Source organism: Dermacentor andersoni, chromosome 1, assembly GCF_023375885.2.
Source record: "Dermacentor andersoni chromosome 1, qqDerAnde1_hic_scaffold, whole genome shotgun sequence".
NCBI classification, from domain to species: Eukaryota; Metazoa; Arthropoda; class Arachnida; order Ixodida; family Ixodidae; genus Dermacentor; species Dermacentor andersoni.
The window spans coordinates 356,213,333-356,221,374 of NC_092814.1; the positions used below are offsets into that span (position 1 = coordinate 356,213,333).

General features: G+C 47.8%; 1 non-coding gene across 1 annotated transcript; it reads right to left on the reverse strand.

Annotated features, from left to right (window-relative positions):
- Positions 1-4,029: 4,029 nt before the first annotated feature.
- TRNAS-CGA (transfer RNA serine (anticodon CGA)) lies at positions 4,030-4,111 on the reverse strand. The gene has a single exon. It is a non-coding gene; the product is annotated as a tRNA-Ser (tRNA).
- Positions 4,112-8,042: the final 3,931 nt, after the last annotated feature.

Below are 8,042 nucleotides of genomic sequence, written 5' to 3' on the forward strand. Positions count from 1 at the left end.
TGATGCAGGGCTTTTGCCAGATCCACTTTAAAAGCTTTGTAAAAACAACTGCTTAAGCCATCCAGGCCTGGAGATTTGCCTACGGATAACTCATCAATTGTGTCTTCAAATTCGCGTACGGTAATATCTGCTTTAAGGCGAGTCTTCACGTCATGGTCTAACCTTGGCATTAAGTGAAGGTACTCATTTTCAAAGCCGGTTGCAATATCAATTTTATGACCTAACATATTTTTAAAGCACTCTACAAAAGCAAGTTCAATTATCCGTTTGTCTTTAGTAATAACGCCCCCGTATTGCATTTCTTTTATTTCATTTTTGACGCCATAACTTTCCTCATCCGCTAGTGAGCGCTTGGTAGGCGTTCCTCCCAACCACAGTCTTTCGCCACGAGGGCGAACAATGGCTCCCTTATATCTTTCGACATCTATTGCTTCCAGTTTGTTTTTTACAACTTTAATTTCATTATTTAATGCCCCTGGTTATGTGCTTTCTGCGTTCAGCAAATAGTCGAACTGACTACAGAGCACATTTTCTGCGTTTCTTTCGCTGCGGCGTAGTGCGCATGTCCTCTCTCGATTGCAATGATCTTAATCTCTTGTTTGAACAGCTCCCATTCAGCGATGAACTATCCGTTTTAGACAGTAGTCTTTCTATGCATTATTTTGCTTTGCTCACAAAGTTATCATTGTCCAGAAGCTTATCATTAAACTTCCAAAGAGTCCAACTGAATGACGACCCGTTGTGCTTTGCTCCTAATGAAACCATAACCAAACTGTGATCACTGAATGAAACATGTTTTACGTTGTAATCTTGGCACAGCGGCACTATATTTGCAGATACGTATATTCTGTCCAAGCGTGCATGGTTTGTGCGTTGGAAGTGAGTGAACTGTGGCCGTTTTTCGCCAGCTGCAATATGACCAATATATCATAGGCAGTGATACTGAACTATCGCGCTTAATTTCATGGCACTATTATCGCGTGCCGGTTCGTTCTTTATTCTATCGGCAGCAACCCACACACAGGTAAAATCGCGAAGCATTAGAATCATTCTTTCAGAATTTAAAAAGGATCCAAGGCTTTCAAAAAAAGCTGGGCGCTCAGTTTCTCTGTTAGGCGCGTAGAAACATATTGCCCGCCACATCAAAGCAGAGAAAAGAAAATCACACACAACTAACCGCCCAGTTTTACACATAATCACGGTCTCTACTACGATCCCCAGGGAGCTGCGTAGTAACAAGGCACACCCTCCTGACGAGCCTACTGCGTGAGACACACATACATAGTAGCGTTGAGTAAAAGGTTCTACCATGCGATCTGTTTGATCTTGGCTTTCGACTTTTGTTTCTTGAATTGCTACGATGTCGTGGTCATTTTCCAGTAAAAGACGGCTTACTTGGTATTGTCGACGCATTGTAAAAAGGCCCCGCACGTTTAACGCGCCTATGCTAAGCGGCGCGTCAAGTTTTACTGCCATTTATGAGAATGATCAAACAGGTCGCACGCCGCTCACCTTGTTCTATGAGAGGCTGAAAAATTTCACTGGAAGGTTCCTATCTTCAAATGCCACGGGCAAACACATCCTGAGTGCCTCAGAGAGAAGATACTAAGGTTCCAGCCCCTTAGCTTGTCCTCGCCCACATTTAGCATGTGTAGCGTCTGAACCAGGAGGCAGACCCGGGCTTCACTGAACCAGGGGGCTACGAGCCCCCCGGAATATGACGGTGCAGTGGTACATTGGGCTTTGGCTTGAAGCTCGTGCGGCTCCCTTGGCCCGCTTTAGGGGATGGCTCGCCAGTAGAGGGCTCGTTTGAGGCCGCGTTCGCTGCTGCAGTTTTCTCGCATGTTCTCTTCCGTGCACCGGTCTTCGAATCCTTCATGTCGACATCTTCGGATTTCTCCAGAGGCGTTGACTAGCTCTTGATGTTGTTTTTTCCTGAACTGTTGGAGGCACTGGTTTTCGTCACAGGAGGCGGCGCAGGTTGTACAACTTGCTCACCGTTATCCTTTTTCTCTTTGTTCACGTTGGGCGGATGCGGCGAAGGGGGCGTTTCCTCTACTTCGGGTTCTCTGGTCTCGCTGGTGGCAACATCCTCAGCTTCCGATTCATCCATTTGTAGGTCTCCGTTGTCCAACGCAGATCGGCCTGTAACCTTCGCATAAGTCTTCACGCACTCTTCCTCAGCGTGGCCAAAACGTCTGCACAGCGCGCACCGAGGAACAGGACATTCGCGTCGTATGTAGCCAGTCCCTTTACACCGTAGGCAGAGTGGAGCTCTTCCAGCCACTACGACTGACGTCAGGTCACCTGCTACTCGTAGCTGATGTGGGATGTCTTCCTTTGTGTAGCCTGCCTTGAGCTGAAGGCTGATAATACGCGTAGTAGAGCCTTTGTCCGATAACCCTTCCGTTCGCCATCGCTCTCTTGCGACTTCGGTGACTTTTCCGTAGGGTGCAAACGTGGTCCGTATGTCTTCGTTGTCCACATAATGAAGGACCCAATGCAGCTTTAGTCGAACATCTTGGTTGTTTGGATCTACGACGAGACAACGGCGCTCCTTCACGGTCACTTCAGTTGAAGAAAGCAACCTATACTTGGGCTCCGTAGTCTTCAGCGTCACCACCCACACGCGGTTCATTTGGTATGCCTCTAGCCCTTCAACGTCAGGGAGCACTGCCAAAGCACCTAGTGCATCACGAACTTCTTCTACACTGTAGGGTCTTCCACGAACATCCGCACGAAAAAATACAGTGTTTAAAACAATACGACCGGTTGGTAGAGCAGCTAAAATAATTTCATAATCCTGATTGGCGCTGGCTGCATTCCGGTTTTCACGGCTAGACATAGCCGCTGACTCGGCCCCAGAGGAGCGAAACATTCCTCGACTGTTCACGGCGGTGGCCGGAAGTGAAATCAGGCCACGACTGCGCATATACACCGCAGCACTACCGCACCACATTGATACGCGTTCACGAAGGGCTGGCAGAAACAAAAGCAACCGCTACGCGGCCGACAGGATTCGAACCTGTGCAGGAAAGCCCCAATAGATTTCGAGTCCATCGCCTTAACCACTCGGCCACGACTTTTTTTTTTCTTTATTGGCGGTAATCAGCAGTACATCGCAAGGACAACATAAGCAACATATATACACACACAGATGAACTTCTCATCCGTTAAGAAAAAGTAATAAGTAAAAGCCGCCTGCTATATGTGAGCTGGCGTTGTTTACAATTCTTTAAGATTAGCCAGGGGATCTATCCTGGCCATCCAAGGCGGAGGACACTGATATGTAGCAAGCACATCAAGAAAACGTGTTATTTGTTCTCGAAAGAAAACACGGGCTGATCTTGCATCGGGATCGCAATAGAAGCCAGCCATGCGGGCTCACCATATACAGTAGAGGCCAGTTAACATTATCTGATCGAAAGGTGTTCCGTCCTCGTCATCTATCGGTAGATACCTTATGCCATGTAGACCAAGAGGAAATTCTTTCTTTCTTGTTCGCTGTAGAACACCCCAAAAGGAAACTCCCGCCCAACAGTGTAAGAAAACATAGTCTATTGTTTCTGGTGTTTTGTATATAAAGCAATGTGAGCCCCATGGCATGTAAAAGCCCCTACATTCTAAAAACGTTGCAACTGAGAGTGTACCTGTGTGTAGTTTGAAAAAGAGAGTTTTCATACCAGGCGGTACCTGCATTTTTTTACACGTTTCAGAACATTCTGGCCTGGGCCTCGACTGTATATAGTACGGTACTGAGGTGGGGGAAAAAGGCTGTCTAATAGATCATTGCGCAGCCTTTTTCTTGTGACCGTAAACAAATATTCTTTGGAAAACCGTACAGCAAGCAAACGAACACTCAGCACAATTTTCTTATAGAAACCGAAGACTACCCCCGGTACACTTTGAGAGCTTATAATAAACTCTGGTAACAACCACTCGGCCACGACTGCGCATATACACCGCAGCGCTACTGCGCCACATTGATACCTGTTCACGAAGGGCTGGCAGAAACAAAAGAAACCGCTACGCAGCCGACAGGATTCGAACCTGTGCGGGGAAACCTCAATGGACTTCGAGTCCATCGCCTTAACCACTCGGCCACGACTGCGCTTTTTTTTTCTTTATTGCCAGCCTCGACATATCGCCACAACACACATTACTTAAATGATATACAGAATAACGAAAGAAAATTAAATAATGAATACAAAAACCGAACAAGAAACCGTAACATACACATTCGTTGCCGTCCGCTACTGTGGCATGACATTGTCGTATTAAAATTCCTTGAGCGCTGTCAGGGGTTCAACCCTCGACAGCCACTCAGGAACAGGCAGTTGGAACTTCTGCACTTCTACATATCGCTGCATACATTCTCGGAAGTATACACCCGCCGGTCGGGCGTCCGGGTCACAATGGTAGCGCGCCATAAACAGTGGAGGCCCGTAAGCATGATAAGGTCGTACGGGAATCCTTCGTCATCATTTACTGCCAGAAACCTGAATTCGTGTGGATCTATCGGCAACTCCTTTTTTAAGGTCCTTTGCAACACGTCCCAGAAAAACACCCCCTCCCAACAGTGGATGAAGACATGATCTGTGCTTTCCGGTTTTTTACAAATAAGGCAGTGGGTTCCCCACGGCATGTAGAACCCACGTTGTTCCAGGAAGAGTTTAACAGGTAAGGTACGGGTATGTAATTTAAACAAGAAAGATTTCGTGGCTGCTTGAACTGGCATCATCTTCACCCTTTTCAATACGTCTAGGCCTGGGCCTCCACTGTACACGGCTCTGTACATGGGTACAAGCAAAACACTATCACACAAATCACGGTATAACTTTTTCCGTTTTGAACGCCACAAGTGTTTCCATGAAAAACGAACAAGCAAGAAAGAAACACTATCAACTATTTCCCGAAAGAAACCACGGGCAGATCCTGGCATTATTTCGGTACCTACTACAAATTCGGGAAGTGCTCTTGACAGCCTCATTTGGATCACCGTGCGCAGAAATGGGTCGTTTGTATCTCGAAAGAACAAGAATCTATTGACGAGTTGAGGCAAGAAGAGGTGCGCCAACCCCACACCGCCATCCTTCACACGCCGGAAGAGATTATCTCGGCTGCATCGCTCCCAGCTCGATGCCCACACGAATACCGTGAACACGTGGTGCAGTTTCTGCACATTAATCCGTGAGCACTGTAGGACCTGCATAACGTACCAGATCTTTGTCACGAGAAACATGTTGCACGCTGTAGCTCTCGCGAATATTGATAAGTGGCTGGCGTTCCATGCCGTTCCATGCCTAAACCCCAAACATTTCTTCCAGTTAACGAAGCTGTTAGTGACGATACCAAACTTTCTGACGATACTAACGGTATTCAGTACACTTTGCTTATCTTTACAGCACACAGCCACATCGTCAACCTAAGCCAACAGCTTCACCTCTGCCGATTGAAGACAAAACCCCTTAATATATTCATTTTCGATGATGGCCTGACATAGCGTTTCTATGTAGACACAAAACAGGAGTGGACTGAGTGCACAACCCTGGCGAACGGTGCGCTTCACGTTAATGGTGGCCCCCAACGTCTGATTTATTATAAGTCTGGTATAGCAGCTCCGGTACGCCATGATCAACCCCTCAGTGATTATGTGGCCAAAATTAACGTGTTCAAGAATGGCAAGCAATATCTCGGGAGAAACACAATCAAGCACTTTTTCCAAGTCTAGCTGGAGGATCGCTACTGCATCGCACATGGCGTCACAACACTCCAGCACACACTTCATCTTATGGATGTTAGTGAAAATGGTTCTTCCACGAATATCACACGTCTGGTGTGGCCCGACTACTTCCGAAATAACTGACTGGAGCCGTCGTGCCAACACCTTCATCAATATTTTGTAGTAGCAGTTAGTAAGCGCTATGGGTATGTAGGAGCAAAGTTGCTTGAGCTTTTCGGTCTCTTGTGTTTTCGGTATTAATACTGTATGGGACTGGCCAGAGGATGGGGGAAGTATTTTCAATTCGTATGCTTCATTGAAAACGGCGGTTAGGATATGAGCTAGGTGGCCTTTAAACGATTTGTACCAAGCGGCACAAAGACGGTCAGGTCCTTGCGACTTGCCAGTATTCAGGTCTTCGATGGCCTTCATCACTTCATGTTGTGTTAGTGATCGTTCTAAGGTTTCTTTACCTTCGCTCGACAGCTGTGGCATTCGTAGCAAAAATAAATTCTTGAAATCGTGCATGTTGGCAGGTCTGAATGCAAAAAGTTTTATGTAATGCTCAAAGAAAGCACGCCCTATATTATTATCAGTTAATACCACCCCTTCATATTCGATGGCCTCAATGTGCTTACGTCTAGAGTGCTTCTTTTCTAGTCCCATCGCTCTTTTCGCTAGCGTTTCCCCGCATATGTTAGTCTTTCTCCTCTCTTCTGCACGAGTGCGCCTCGATAGCGCTCTTCGTCGAACACCTCGAGCTTCTTAACAGCGCGCATGTCTCCTTGATAGGCGCCCGGTTGCATGCATTCGAGCTTTGCCAATTGTTGCAATAATGATTTTAAATCCTGTTCTCTGGCCTTTTCTTCATATCGCAGTACGCTACTTCTTTCAATTGCCTTCATTTGAATGCTTTGCTTCAGCAACTCCCATTCCTCACCAAACTTCATAGAACTGTCCGTTCCAAAAGAATTCAGAGCAGCCACTACCTTTTCGTTAAAGGTTCCATCCCGTAGCAGTTCTGCAATAAATTTGCAGAGTTCCCAGACGAAATTGTTTCGTTCTTTCTTGCTGCCCACCCTGCATTTTACTAGGCAGTGGTCAGAATATGATATGGCGGTAACTGTATAGCACTGGCATTTTTCTACTAGATCATATGAAAGATAGATACGGTCTAATCGAGCGTGACTTGTGCCCTGAAAGTCAGTGTGCATCACGTCTCGGTCAGCCCTAAAACAGTCAGCGATATCTTCTAATTCGAATTCCTGCATTATCTGCGCCAGGATGTCGCTGCTTTTGTCATAAACTACGCGTCACGTAGGTCTCTCCTCGGCGTTCAATACGCAATTGAAATCCTCAACACAGGCTATCGTTTTTTGCACAGAGAAGTGATGTTTTAGGTTAAAAAAGAAAGTTGCCGTCTCTTGCACCGTGTTAGGTGCATAAATGCACAACACGCGCCATTGGACATGGCAATAACTGAAGTCACAAACGACAATTCGACCGGAAGTGCACGAGTAATAACCCTGTATGACAAGACCAGGGAGCTTCCTTACGAACAGCGCACACCCCGCTGAAGTCCCTAAGGCGTGGCTCACTACAGTACAGTAGTTATACGTGAACCTCTGCACCATGCTGCTCGTCTCCTCCTCGCCGTCTACCTTGGTTTGTTGCACTCCTAATACGTCGAGGTTGTGGTCCACTAGTAGTCTATACAACTGACTGTTTCCTTTTGGCAGCCAGACCTCGAACGTTTAGCGTGCCTAGGCTAAGCGACGGGTTGGTAGCCATTACTGATGTAAACCGGAGGGGAGAAGGCCCGGAGCATGGTGCTCACCTTAACGTCTAGCTGACCTCTAGACGCCTCCGTGGCCATCCGGCGGCCGTCGCCCGAGTTCGTCTTTGGTCGGCTTCGCGTTGAGCCTACGGTCAGCCTCCAGGTTCGGCTTAGGCTTGAGGGTGGAGCGCCTTCCGGATAGCGTCTTAGCGGGCGGTGCCTCGGAGTCACCGCCGGCGTCTCCGTCGGCTTTCTCCTCCTACTGCAAGGACCTCTTGACCGTTGCCGAGACGGATTCGACGCGGGCGCCAGCTGGAGTCGCGTTGTCTTCCTCTGCCTGAGCTGCCTCCGTAGCTAGCTGGAGGCTCTCATTTTCTTGCGGGGCCGTCCTCACGCTCTCGAGTGTAGCTGCTGGCTCCTTGAGGGGAGGGACGTTGTTCCGTCCTCCTTCGGTCGGTGTGGTCGTCCCGCTCGTTTCTGCCGCCGCATTGACGTTTCCAGCTACTCTGGCCGCTTCCTCCGCCTCGGTCACGTCCATCATAT